The sequence below is a fragment of the Myotis lucifugus genome, unplaced genomic scaffold (genome assembly GCF_000147115.1).
Source record: "Myotis lucifugus unplaced genomic scaffold, Myoluc2.0 scaffold_111, whole genome shotgun sequence".
In the NCBI taxonomy this organism is placed as follows: domain Eukaryota; kingdom Metazoa; phylum Chordata; class Mammalia; order Chiroptera; family Vespertilionidae; genus Myotis; species Myotis lucifugus.
The window spans coordinates 3,009,224-3,024,323 of NW_005871159.1; the positions used below are offsets into that span (position 1 = coordinate 3,009,224).

The 15,100-nt window shown below is 44.9% G+C and overlaps 1 protein-coding gene across 1 annotated transcript in view; it reads left to right on the forward strand.

The window, feature by feature from the left end:
* The first annotated feature begins 1,892 nt into the window (after positions 1-1,892).
* The window catches only part of PAQR8 (progestin and adipoQ receptor family member 8), a 39,455-nt gene continuing 26,247 nt past the window's right edge, over positions 1,893-15,100 (forward strand). The window contains exon 1 of the mRNA XM_006093231.3: positions 1,893-1,944. The gene's annotated coding sequence lies outside the window, so the exon portion shown is untranslated. The remainder of the gene's footprint in view (positions 1,945-15,100) is intronic.

Here is a 15,100-nt window from a genome sequence, read left to right on the forward strand (position 1 = left end):
TACACTTTCATACCTGCCCCCTAGAGCAGTGATGGCGAACCTATGACATGACACGCGAACTCATTTTTTTTGGTTGATTTTTCTTTGTTAAATGGCATTTAAATATATAAAATAAATATCAAAAATATAAGTCTTTGTTTTACTATGGTTGCAAATATCAAAAAATTTCTATATGTGACACAGCACCAGAGTTAAGTTAGGGTTTTTCAAAATGCTGACACGCCGAGCTCAAAAGGTTCGCCATCACTGCCCTAGAGGAAGATTCGGTGGAAAGGAACATTTACCATTTTCTTCCTGTGACATTGAAAAAGCATTATAAGACTTGTTAATCTTCTTTTAAAACCAGAGAACCCCCTCCACACTTCAGCCAGAGGAACTCTCTGGGAGAAAAACACACACACACACACACACACACACACACACACAAAAAAACCTAAGAGTAATCAACATGTATTTCACAGTTGTATCAGCTCACACCCAACAGCTCACTTCAGTTGGACTGAGCCTGTGGTTGGAACCTCATATTTCATGACCTGTAATTTTGTTTCGAGGGTGGCAGAGAAAGGAAGAAAAGGGACTTTTCACTTCCTCTCAATCAGCTCTGTTGTGCAGTTACGATCTCTGGCTGGAAAATAAATGCTTGATAATAGTGGAGGCTCGAGATTTTGTGGATACGGGAGAATTCATTGACATCTTGGGATGGAGAGGGCAAGTCTTGCAAGGCCTCGTGGGACATTTCCACCAGCACCTGTGTGCTGGGCTCGTGGTTCTATGGGAGGAACAGTGGCCCTGAAGACCAGGCGCTTGACTCTTTCCTAGTAAAATAACCCCAACCGGATAGCCTGCTACCTTTGCTCCACGATGTTTTGCTGAGGATAAAGGAAATAATGACTTTTCAAATGTTTTGAAATGTGAAGACACTATACACACGTGAGGTGTTGTTAGACCTGTGACTGAAGCAGGGTGGTGTAATGGGAAAGTGCCAGGCATCAACAGATCAGGAAGTAGGCCAGATTGTCTCGGAAGTGTAATGAAATGAATTAAATGATCCTCTTAGGGCAGCACTGCTGTTGGCCATCTTTCCAGGATCTGATCAGTTTCTCTTTTTCCAGATAGTGAAGACCGCTTCTTTAACAAATTTGATTTGTTAATCGATGCTCCTACAGCTTAAGTGTATTCTTCTCATGGTAAAATGTAGACTGTGGGTCAGGAGCAAGTCTGGGACCAGATGTGGAATTTCCTCTGCCTCCCTGCTGCTTGTGTAGGCCATTGCTATTTAAGGACCGGCGAGAGCTGAGGAAGGAGAATGAAGTGGTATAGAAATGGATTCCCAGCACGGCAGTGTAAGGGCTATGTTTGTGTGTAAGTCATGGGCGAGTCCTTCACCCACTATCTCAGGGCACGAAAGCGTGTGTGTTTGCAAGGGCCCTCCCGGGAGTGTTATGACATGACTTCATAGGCAGAATGACCCTGCATGTGCAGACACCCGTGGAGAGATGAGGATGTCAATCAGTCTTGAGATCAAAGGTGAAGTTTGCTGTTGTTTGTCCCCCTCCTGAAATACCGGGGAGAGCCCCCCAGGGTGGGGTCTTGGAAAGAACTGGACAGCGATGCACGCATCTTTCTCTCTCAACCCCTCGGGGCTTTCAGCAGCTGAAAGGGGGATGTGTGGACCTGAGCCCCGGGGAGAAGGAAGAGGCGTCAGCCAACTTCCTCCGCCGCCGCAGCACGGGAGGCAGCGCGGGCGGAGGGCTGGGGGCGGGGGGGCTGCCCGGGTCTGCGAATCCCGCCCCGGCGGGTAGAGGCGGAGCCCCGCGGTGCCCGCCCCCGGCCGTCCCCTTTTCCTGGCCGCTCCCCTGTGCAGCGCGGGCCGAGGTCACCGCCGCCTCCGGGAAGCTGGGAGCCTGGAGCCGGGAACCCAGCCGACCCAAAGCTGCCCTGTCGGTGAGTCCTGACGCGCACCGACCCAGCGCCGCCCCTGACTGTGCCCCATCACCGGAGGCGCAGAGCGGGTCTGGCCGGGGGTGAGGACTGCGTTCTTGGGGAGCCCGGGGCGCCCGCACCCGGGGCGGAGGTGTCAGGATCGCGACTTAGGGGAGCCCCAGAACCCGAGGCCAGAGGGGCGTTCGGGATCGCGATGTTGAGGAACCCGAGCCCGGGACGGAGTGTCAGTGCCCCTATGTTGGGGGCTCTCTGAACCCCAACCCCGAGGGCGAGAGGGCGGATCGGGATCGCGACGGTGGGGAGTCTCGGAGCCCGAACCTGGAGAGCTGAGGGGTCAGGATCGCGACCTAGAGGACCTCCGGTGCGGGAACTGGGAGTGGAGGGGGGCGGAACCGGGGGTGCTCTGTCGGCATTCTTGGGGTGCCCCCCGCTGGGCGGAGACCAGAACCCGGGAGGGGAATGCAGAAGAGAGGAAACCCGAGGCGGGAGGGGGACCCCGAGGAAGGGGAACCCCAGAAAGGATAGGGTGGGACGAGGCTGTGACTTCTCCGGGGAAAGATGGAAGGGGCCTCTCTGAGAGGGTGGGCGGGGGAGGCGGCTGGGTCCGGTGTGGAGAACAGGGGCCTGGAAGGATGGAACCGGACGGGGGATCCGAGGTGGCCGGGTGGGTGGTGGGGCAGAGATTCGGACCCTCTCGGCCAATGGCACAGCCCACTGACACCTCAAGAGGGCATTCACTCGAGAGAGCAAGACGGGGCCACCCCAGACGGCGCTGGTGGGGACTCGGCGCCCAGCTAGCTACCGGACTTGGCAACTTGGGTGGGGGAGGCGGGGTGGGGAGGTGCACCTCGCAGACCTGGCCCAGCGACTTGAAGGCGGCTGTGGTCCCTCAGCCTCCCACCGACAAGGGGGAGACCCAGACGGGCTCTTTGTTGCACCCTGTATTGCTGAACTGGGTTAGAAGTAATTTTGATCAGGAGTTAAGAGAATACTTATGGAGTGAGATTTCAAATATACAGGTAAGATCTACAAAGGGGTGTGTAATTTTTTGGATCCACATGAGCTATTTGCTCCCCACTCTCCTGTTCTCTGTGAGAGGCTATTTCTGAGTAAAAAAATCAGCAATGTGCGCGCACACACACACACACACACACCGCCCACAAATGCGCTGCATTCTTCAGCCAAGTAAACACCGGGAGTATTGTACAGTTTTTGGATCGTTTGTGCTCATTAGGGCTCCCTTACTGAAGTGAATAGGATGTTATCTACTCGGAAGGTGGACTGCCTTTGCCCTCTTCAGATGTCCACAGGCTGTGCCCACCCCTAAGGTGTCCAGGTCACCTGGCAGGAAGCCAGGCTGCTTAGGACCTCAGCGGATGGCTGTCCAAGTGTGTCTGAAGATAAACAAACGACCAGTGCAGTGTCTGTTTGTTCTCTGTTGTTTGTCTTCGGTGCCAGCTCCCTTTCTGTATGATAATTACTTTATTTGCTGTAACAGCTAATTCAGGTCCTGGGGTTCTATTATGTGGATTTTTCTATTGGAAGGTTTCTAGGCTTTGGGGATCCAGGGGAAGAGAGATGCCCCCCACTCCTTCTGTCCTGGATATAGATCCATCTTCTAGCACACACTGAGATTGGAGCTTCCTGGGAGGATCCAGCACTATGTTGGCAACTAGCATTTGTTGGGCCCAGTTTTTAGTGGTTTTTTTTTTTTTTCATGAAAAGGAAATCTCTTCAATAATTATGCAAGTTGACGGGAAAGTGATTTCTGCTTTTTACAAGTAGCATTTCAGGACAAGCTTTTTTTTTCATTAACTCCTAGAGTGCCGGGGAGCGCGATCGCGCTCCTCCTGTCTTTCACCAAAAGTGCCAGGAGCGCTTGTTTTAGGGGCAGGCAGTTTTTCCTAAACTGCTGTAAAGTCAGCAAAAATGCCTTGGCAATTTTAGCGTAGTTCCTAGGATATTGGTTGGCGCTCAAAGGGTTAAGGGGGTGGTCAGAACCTTACCCCAAATCTGCATTATCATGATTGCAGCGGAATACTTATTCACTTGGACTTAAAGCTAGCTGATTCTTCCATTTCTTTACCCAAATATTAAAAGAAATATGCCAGCACTTATACATTCAAGTGAGTATCCCTCCCCTTCACAAGCCCTGTCTTGGCAAGCTGCGCACTAATCCCCGGGATGCTGTCATTGCTGAGAATAATCTGGGAGCTCGTGCTTTGGCACCGCCTGCAGAGTTGGCAACACATTTAACTGAATTGCCTCCTGATGCCAAACCTTCCTCACTTGGGAAAGAGCCAGACACCATGTGGGGCCAACTGTGGCCTCTGAGGTGGGGAGTCGAGGTTGTCATAGAAAGTGTGGCCATGAAAGTAACAAGAGTCCCCTTGGGGGACTGGTGGTCCCCAAGATGGGCATCCAGTAAAGGCGTGTGTATGTGTCTAGGATTGAGAGTAATGGAAGTGCAACCCTCTTTGGGTGTATATGTTCGGGAATGTGTGTGCAAACATTGGTCCTATGGCTTTGTTGGTGTGCTTTACGGCCTGGTAAGCGGGAGAGGATAAGTCTTTCTTTTCCCGTGTGGGGACTCTTCACCAGGCCCTTTTCATCACTGTGCATTTTTACAGAAAGCAAAACAAAAGATATGTTTTTCTCACCAAAAAAAGTACCCAGAAAGGTACTTAACCCCAGGTGTGCAGTTAATGCCCAGTACTTGAGATTTTATGTGCAAGGATCTATATAGAAGCAAGGGGAAGAGAATGGTTTCTGAAATGCCGAAATTTCAGTCGTGGGATTCTATGGCACACACTGTGAAAAACTGCCATAACATCTCCCTTTTCTTCCATTGTTTTTCTAATTTCCCAGTGGTTGTTTTTTCAGATTCTATAACCTAAAGCTTTATACAGCCATCACTTGACTCTTGATCTGGCTGTGATTGTGGGCAAGTTAGTACATGTCTTTTGGCCTCAGTTTTCTTACCTTAAAAAGAAGATGCTAATGAGTATATACCACATGGGGCTGGAATGAAGATTTAGTAAGATTTATGCATGTAGAACACGAGTTCAGTGCCTGGCACAAAAGTGCTCCATAGAGTCCGGCTATTTTTGTCATGAATATTGACTATTGATAGTTATATTACAATTTCTTTGAAGCCATGTATGGATTTATCATTTTCCGGGTAATGCTGTCCTCTTCAGCTGGGCTTTGCAAATGGATATGTGAATGAGAACATTTTGTTTTTACTCTCCTGGCCTCTTAGGAGTTCTTAAAGAGTGACCTTAAAAGCAACTGTAGTTAGCTACTTTATTTTTTATTCAGATTGGGGTTTTTTTAAAACAAGCATTTCTGTTTTGTTAGGTATAATAGTTTAGTGAAGATCTGAAGGAAAAAAAATGTGGAAAAGCTTCTCCTGGAATTTCTTTTCCTTGATCCAATAAAATATTACTCGAATGAAACAGCTACAGTTCCCTTGGCCTGTATTGACAGAGATGATTCTGGTGAACATTTGTTCCAGTTAAACTTGAGTTTTGCTCTGTTTTTTCAATGACAACCTGGCACTGAACTCTGAGCTCTTCTGTGAATGTTGCCATTAATTTTTTTTAGAATATGAATTTTATTAAAACATAACATGGAAGATACAAACTGTGGGAATATAATTTTAATTTAATGAAGTGGTTAAGGGTTGCTATGAGGTAGATGTTCCATGAAATGTTCGACATTAAGTGAGAATTCTCTGTGTTCTCTGTGCAGAAGATAGAGAGATGTACAAGAAACAGACTTTGTCCTCCAGAAAGTAACATAATGTGCTCTCGAAGGATTACATGCATTAGCAAAAGTGTTTTTCTCCCAATGGCTTGTGGGCCAAAGATTAAATGGACTTCACTCATGTTCTTTTCTCTCAATTTCTTGGAGAAGGCTAAATATATAGATCTCTTTTTAGTGGTCATAATTTTTAGGGGTATTAATTCTTTCAGGATTAAGCCCTAGCCGCATAAGGAGATATTGGCTATAAAAGTACTTGGTGATTTGTAAAATGATATATACCTATAGGATAGGGTGATATTGTTGTTGTACTTATAAAGTACCAGGAAACAATACAGCATGGTGGGTTAGACTATAACAGTTGTTCTTAAAGTAGAAGAGGAGTGATTTTGACCCCCCTCCCCCCATCGCCAGAGGACATTTGGCAATGTCTGAGACATTTTTGATTGTCATAACTGACATCTAATGGGTAGAGGCCAGAAGAGCTGCTAAGCATCTTCTAATGTACAGGACAAACCTTCACAACAAAGAATTATCCAATCCCCATGTCAATAGTGCTGAGCAACCCTAGTCTAGAGCAGTGATGGCGAACCTTTTGAGCTCGGCGTGTCAGCATTTTGAAAAACCCTAACTTAACTCTGGTGCCGTGTCACATATAGAAATTTTTTGATATTTGCAACCATAGTAAAACAAAGACTTATATTTTTGATATTTATTTTATATATTTAAATGCCATTTAACAAAGAAAAATCAACCAAAAAAATGAGTTCGCGTGTCACCTCTGACACATGTGTCATAGGTTCACCATCACTGGTCTAGAGCATGGGATCTAGAGGTAGGGGTTAACCTGCATTAGCATCCTAGCACCGCCAGTTATTAAATGCACAACCCTAGGTGAGTACCTTAAACCTGTGTATCTATAAAATGCATGTCTGAAGAGATATCATGGAATTAAGTGAGATAGTACATGGAAGGCACCCAGTAAATGGTCACTCTTAGTATTATTATGTTGGGTTAGTAAATCCAGGGACTATATGCCTCAAACAGACATGGCTTTGGGGTGTATTTTTTTATTATATTTTTATTGATTTCAAGGAAGAAGGGAGAGGGAGAGACAGAAACATCAACGATGAGAGAGAATCATTGATCACCTGTGTCCTGCACGCCCCACACTGGGGATCAAGCCTGCAAGCCGGGTTTATGCCCTGACCAGGAATTGAACCGTGACCTCCTGGTTCATAGGTAGACGCTCAACCATTGAGCCATGCTGGCTGGGCCATGTGTAAAGTTTATGTGTTTGTTCCCCCCACGTCCCGCGTGGTTCAGGGTTCAGGATCTGGAAGAGGGGCCGCACACAAATGAAAGAGATGAGACAAGTAATAATTTGGAAATATTGGGGGGGCAGGAGGGCAAGTCCAACTCAAGGGGAAGGACTTCCCCTGGTGCTCAGGCCTCACCAACCTTTTATTGGTTTGGGATACACCCATAGCCCTTAGGCAGGCAATTTCCAGTAACAGGCAGACTAGCCCATCAGCAAGGATTTACGTAATAATAAATGGGGAAGTTGCTTCAGCTACCATTGTCTGGACTAACAGTGGGTGCCCAGCCCTGACCTTTGCCAGGGCTTCTAGGGTCACCAGCCTTCCGGGTTCCTCACTGCTAGTGAAGACAATAGGTGGCTTCCCACAGGGCCATTTGTGTGTGTGTGTGTGTGTGTGTGTGTGTGTGTGTGTTTAACGAATTGTGTACAGAACCAATACAGGTTTCTTAACCCATCTGTGTGTCCAAGAAAAGGGCAGGGACACAGACTCCTGGCCTTCACCATTCGTGGTACCTTCTGCATTCTGGCCCAGGTTCTGCCCTGGTTCTGTTAGGCAGCTCAGGGTAGGCTGCAGATCACTCCAACCAGGTGAACAGGACAGTCCCCAGACCTCTCTTCTGTATAGAAACGATGAACTGAGGATGGAGAGCTTTCTGTTTCATCTGGGCTACACCTAGAAGAAGACAGTCAGGCCATGAAGACCCTTCGACTGAGCTTATCTCCACGCTCTACTGAAACCCCCGTGTCTGCGAGGTCAGAGCAGGCAAGGAGGCCAGCAGTTTCCCTTTACTTTTCCTTAGCTCCTCCTACTCAAGCAAAAAGTTCTTCTAAGGCAGTGGTTCTCAACCTTCTGGCCCTTTAAATACAGTTCCTCATGTTGTGGTGACCCCCAACCATAAAATTATTTTCGTTGCTACTTCATAACTGTAATGTTGCTACTGTTGTAAATCGTAATGTAAATATCTGATATGCAGGATGGTCTTAGGCGACCCCTGTGAAAGGGTCGTTCGACCGCCAAAGGGGTCGCGACCCACAGGTTGAGAACCGCTGTTGTAAGGGGTCCCTTCACTCTTAGCAATATCCTCCTAATCCATTCCAGATTTTGCTCTGCATGGAGTCACCCAGCCATCTGGGAGGAGACAGGAGGCCTCCCGAAAAGCCCAGGCACACTTTGATCTTTATTCCTTTCTGGGTTTCCTGGAGCACACTGAAGCCACAGGAGTAAGCGATCCACTCACAGGCACCAGCAGACCTTCAGCTGGGTGGGGGTGGGGTGACATCCCGGTGCTGAGTGTTAGCAGACAGGGATGTAAATAATTCATCCAGTGGTGTTTTAGCTGGGAGCTAGATTGAAGCCATTAGTTCTGTGGGGCTTAGTTCTGGCTGCACAATAATAGAACCACCTGGGGCTGTCTACGAATTGCTCAGTCCCCACTCCAAACCATTGATTCTGAATCTTGGTGGGTAGGGCCCAGGGAATCGATTTTTAAAATACTCCTCAGATGACTCTGATGCCCAGTAAGAGTTGAGGGTCAGGACTATGCCTGGTGAAATGAATGACCTACATTAAAAAAAAAAAAAAGGAACAGAGCCAAATTAAAAATATCAAAGTAACAATTTTATTTTGTTAAGCTTTCATTTTAGTGATCAATGTATGCCTGTTTGCAATGTAAAATATATTTCTTGTAATGGGTTCTAGTAAAAAAAAAAGTTGGAAAACCATTGTTTTAGAGCAGAGGTTCTCAACCTGTGTGTTGCGACCCCTTTGGGGGTCGAATGACCCTTTCACAGGGGTCGCCTAAATACATCCTGCATATCAGATATTTACATTACGATTCATAACAGTAGCAAAATTACAGTTATGAAGTAGCAATGAAAATAATTTTATGGTTGGGGGTCACCACAACATGAGGAACTGTATTAAGGGGTCGCGGCATTAGGAAGGTTGAGAACCACTGTTTTAGAGCCTTAAAGGTATTTAATGAATATTGACAAATTTACCTCTTGCAATATTTCCGTGCAAGGATCTTCAGTACGACTTTTGCAACTATCCTAGGAGGCATAGAGAGGAGGTATCATTATACTGGTTTTTTGTTTTGTTTTGTTTTGTTTTTTACAGATGAAGGGACCTTGGAGTTGGAGAGGGTATAAAATTTGTCAAAGTCATAATGAGAAAATGGCAAAAACAAAGACTGAAACCTAGGGCTTCAGATTACTGCCACCAGGCTCTGTCAATGACATCTTTCTCTCTCTTCTTATTTAGCAGAGCCTGTGTAAAGGAACTGTGATAGAGCATGAATCTGGCCTCAACAAATAATTACCAATGGACCATTTACTAGTGTCAGGTAATCCTATATAATAAAAGGGTAATATGCAAATTGACCCTAACAACAGAAAGACCAGTCGCTATGATGCACATTGACCACCAGGGGGCAGATGCTCAACGCAGGAGCTGCCCCCTGGTGGTCAGTGCACTTCCACAGGGGGAGCTCCACTCAGCCACAAGCCAGGCTGATGGCTGCAAGCACAGTGGCGGTGGGAGCCTCTCCTGCCTCCTCAGCAGTGCTAAGGATGTCGGACGGGGAGTGGGCCTAAGCCATCAGTTGGACATCCCCTGAGGGCTCCCGGGCTCCCAGAGGGATGTGTAACTGCCAGCTTAGGCCTGATCCCCTGGGGAGCGGGCCTAAGCCAGCAGGTAGACATCCCCCGAGGGGTCCAGGACTGTGAGAGGGCGTAGGCCGGGCTGAGGGTCCCCTCCCCAAGTGCACAAATTTTCGTGCACCAGGCCTCTAGTCTATATATATAAAAGGCTAATATGCTAAATGTCCGACTGGTTGCTATAACACGCACTGACCACCAGGGGGCAGACGCTCAACGCAGGAGCTGCTGTGATGTGCACAGAGAAATGTCACCACGGACCTGGCGCCCACAAAGCAACACTCGGCTTACCCCAAGTGGGACACAGGCCCTGCCACCACCCTGGAGTGACACCCCACCAAATCGCAGCCAACGCTGCTGAGATCCCATGGCACAAAATACGGCCCACAGCCCAACCCAGCCTGGAAATGGTCGCTGTGGGTGCTGGGTAATGACATCACATAGCAACACCCAGCTTCCTCTCCCTAGCGACGGCTAGCCTCCTTGCAGTTTCTTCAGCCCAGGAACACGACTTGCTTTATAGCCAGGTGCAAGCATTTCACACTTTAACCAAATGTCTGAAGTGTTTTAACCATGCCTCATCTCATTTGATCCTCACAGAAGTCCTGGAGTAGGTAGATAGGAGACTTGGTGGAATCCTATTTTCTTTTCATTAGCCAAAAAATGGAGATTTAGAAACTTGACCTGACTGAAAAGAAGTAAGAAATGGTGGACCTTGGAAATGATTTCAGGTTTTCTCACTGCATAGAATATAGTCAAACATTGCTGCAGTTAAATATTTTACCCTTTGTTCTCTCTGCGTGATCTACAATAATAATCTGCTTAGTGTTGATATTTACTGCTGTGTTTCTGACAATTACCTGAAAGAGAAGTTGGGGTGCTTCACTGGGCTGGAAAAAGTTTAGCTAAATCAGAAAGCAGGTCTAATTAAGCAAGTTTATTCTATATCTATAAAACGCTAAATTGACTTATGCATGCGGGATACATATAAAGCTCTCACTGGCGCCAATCGGACGTGTGTGTTTTGATCTGTCATTGTTGATTGTGAATTTGGTTGACACTTCTATTATATAGAAAGGACAAGTAGCGATATTAAAATATTTCTTCTAATTAATTTCCTTTCAATTTGCACGAATCCGTGCACCGGGCCACTAGTATATTAATATTACTTCATTTAATTCTCAGAACAACTCAAGGAGATTACTCCTGTTAGCCCCCTTTGGCAGATGAGGAAACTGAGGGACAGAGGAGTTGTGACTCGCCCAAGGAGCAGAGTTCTTACAGCAAGGTCACATTCTTTATTTGTGTCCTTTGTTCCCTCAGTACTAGTTTGTTGACATTTCTCCAGATTCTAGACTGTTGTCTCTGGGGACAGTTTAAATATCAGGGAAATGTTCCTATGTCTTAGCTCAGGCTGCCATAACAAAATACCACAGACTAGGTGCCTTCAACGACAGAAATTTATTTCTCACAGTTTTGGAGGTTGAGAAATGCAAGATAAAAGTGCCAGTAAGTTTAAGTACTATGAGGATCCTCTTCCTAGTTTGCAGATGGCCACCTTTTTTTTTCTTTTCTTTAAAAAAAATTATTGATTGATTTAGAGAGAAAGAGAGAGAGAGAGAGAGAGAGAGAGAGAGAGAGAGAGAGAGGAGAGAGAGAGAAACCGATTTCTTGTTCTGCTTATTTATGCATTTATTGGTTGTTTCTTATATGTGCCCTGATCAGGGATCAAACCTTCAACCTTGGTGTATCAGGTTGAGCTGTCTGGGCAGGGTCAATGGCCATCTTCTTGCTGTGTCCTCACGTGGCAGTGAGCGAGACAGAGAGACATACAGCAAGCACTGGGTGGATGCCCTAGAGAGCAAGAGTTAGCTCTCAGTCCCTTTTTCCTACTTACTCCCATCCTGGGACCCCACTCTAATGACCTCATCGAAACCTAATTACGTCCCAAAGGCCCCAGATTCAAATACCATCACATTGGGGATTATGGCTTCAACATAAGCATTGGAGATGGTAGAGGTGCAAACATTCAGTTCATAACACCCTAGTACCTATAGCTTCCACTCACCTTTCCTTGTGTGTGTGGCTGGAATTCCCCGCCCAAACCACCCAGTGATTAAGGCAGGAAAGCCCTCTCTGTTGTATAGAACTACTCTATGGAAACTTGCTCAGGCTATTTGTGATACTTAATGGCATGAATTACTGAAATTCATGGTGTGGCTTGGGTAGTCCTGGCTGAGGAGGAACCTGAACACTAAACCTTGTGGAGTGAGATTTTGATCAGTGGTCTGGGAACCAAAGGATATCTTGTTCATTCGATCATTTATTTATTCATTCATTCATTCATCCATCCATTCATCAAATATTAAGGGCCAGGATCTATGCTATACACTGGGGATAGAATGATGGGCTAAAATGCTGTCCCTAACTTATGGAGGTTATAGTTTACAGGTAAGCTTTAGATGTGACCCTCCAATTCAAAGATAGGTAGAGAAAGTATTTATCATGGCTTTTAAATTCTTGTGCACATGGCCAAAGTAAAGCTCTGGCCACATGTCGATAGGGAGGACACTGGTTGGTTCCCTACTCAGAAAGTTAGAGAGAAAGAGTTAGACTTCACATTATCACACATGGTGTTTAGAAACCACAATTCCCCAAAGGTGGGGAACTGCTCTCTGCTGTAATAAGTCACCTGGATCAGATGATTAGGTTGAGTTAAGGCTTAGATAACTAATAACTGTCCCTATTTTCTTATGTGAGGAGGATTCAATAGTATATCAGAGTGCAACTTGTCAAATGAGTGGATTAATAATAATGATTATAATAATTATGAATGTTGGTATATAATAGCGGTAATGGGGAACGCCAAGATTTCGAGATGAGCACACCTAGAGAAGAACCAAGGCGAGCTCTCCCCCTTTTCCAGGCCGAGCCGGTTCCTGACTGTAACCATCTCCAGTTCCTAGGACTGTAAGCATGTGAAGATCAGAGGTAGGGTTATTGGTTTAAGAGATTTTTGTTGGTCTTGAGAAAACAGATAGCATTAAGGGCAATGACATTTATCCTTCTAGGGTGAGATAGGCCAAGATTAAGAAGAGCCAAAGAACTTATATGCATATATGCAAAGCCCATGGATACAGAAATGGTGTGGCAAAGGCTGGGGTGGGGCGGGAGCCAGGAGGAGGGCAAAGGGGGGGAAATGGGGGACATCTGTAATACTCTCAACAATAAAAATAAATTTAAAAAGGTAAAAAATAATGAAGAAAGAAGAAAAAATAAAGAATTTGTTGCTTTTCATTAGTAGCTTGAAACTGTACTTGCCCTATGGTAGCACCTGCTCTTTGGAGTCTAAGAGAATTCCCAAGGTCCACAGTCAGGAAACTGGAAGAAGTCTACACTTACCCACACCAGTTCAAGATGGAATAAAAATACACTTGCTCTGTGGAATCTTGCCTGTAGAACATACTTATATGAGAAATAAAACTTTTTGCTGATGAAAACTATAATCTCATTTTCATTTTAGGCTTATTCTAAAGAGAATTGGTAAAGTTGTATAAAATATAGAAGGAAAGGGAAGATGATGTAAAATCAGAATTGGAGGGTAATGGCTCTTGAATTAGAAAATTTCTATTCTCCGTGGTATATTTAACTCTGGTCCACAGAATTCATTCCAGGAGTCCCATCTTAGCTTTTCTATTTCTGCACTTAAGCAAGATAAAAGGCGTTGATATTATTCTCTTGGGTTGCCAGGAATCCTGAGCACTTTAGAAACTGGAATTAGTCAGTTTCATGCCTGGCTAATGCTGAGGTTGGACTTGGCTGCAGTACTCGAATGTCACCCAGACAAGCAGATTCAGGTAAAGCTCCAAAAATGACATTGGTGAAATTAGATTATTTTTTAAAAATCATGTGTTGAATAATAAAATGTTTTCTATTGATTTGAAAAATATGTGTCTATTTATACAATGCCAACAAAAGTGATTTTGTTATGTAAAAAAATACAATACAATAAAATAAAAACACCCCCAAATGACAACCTAAAAAAAAAAATGACATTGAAACTGGACAGCATTTCAGGCAGTTGGAAACTGATTTATCAAATCTCAGTTTTGTGCAGAGGTTCAGGTTAGTTCATAAAGTGCTATAAATATTTCTTGGATCACATGGATCTCTCTCTCTCCCTCTCTCTCTCTCTCTCTCTCTCTCTCTCTCTTCAAAACATCCTGCATGATGACTAAAGTCTTTGCTAATGGAGTTCTGGCTTTATTATTTACACCTGTCTTATCCATTGATCCTCTCAACAATATACAGTAGACATGTAGCAAGTGTTTCACAATAGAAATAAGAATGGCCTTCCTGGTGGTGTGGCTCAGTCATTGAGTGCTGACCCAAGAACCGAGAGGTCACCGATTCAATTCCTTGTCACGGCACATGCCTGGGTTTCTGGCTCCATCCCCAGCATACAGGAGGCAGCCCATCGATGATGTTTCTCTCTCATCGATGTTTCTATCTCGCTATCCCTCCCCCTTCCACTCTCTCTAAAAAATCAATAAAAACACATTTTAAAAAAAAGAAGAAGAAGAATGGCCTGGCTACAATTGAATTCGGCCATATTTTTCTCATGACTTTTTTTAAAATAATTTTTTAAATTATAAAAGATACTATAACACAACATTTATGGAAGGAGAAGAGGGAACCACATAGAAGAGAACATGTAGGTATTGATCACAGCAATATAGTTACCTATTTATCAGCTCTGTGAAGAAGATTGAATACATCTGCATTAAAATTTTTTCGCATAAAAAAAAGAAGAAAATCTTAAACTGTATAATTATGTGTCTGTGATATGTCTCATAACCTGGAGAACCAGTGGTGTCTAGATACATAACCAAATTACAAAGGAGGTAATGATAAGACATCCATTTGTACGTGAAGGCATACAGAGATGTAACATTGCTACCATGTATTGAGTAATTACTATGTGCCAGGCATTGTGCAATGCACTCTATTTATGTTCTCTCTAATTCCTAAAACAACCATAGGAGGGAGATATTCCAGTTTACCCAGGAGAAAACAAAGATGAAGTGGCTAGCCCAGTAATTCTCAGCCTTCCTAATGCCGCAACCCTTTAATACAGTTCCTCATGTTGTGGTGACCCCCAACCAGAAAATTATTTTTGTTGATACTTCATAACTGTAATTTTACTACTGTTATGAATTGTAATGTAAATATCTGATATGCAGGATGTATTTTCATTGTTACAAATTGAACATAATTAAAGCATAGTGATTAATCACAAAAACAATATGTAATTATATATGTGTTTTCCGATGGTCTTAGGCGACCCCTGTGAAAGGGTCGTTGGACCCACAGGTTGAGAACCGCTGGGCTAGCCCAAGGCCATTACAGTTA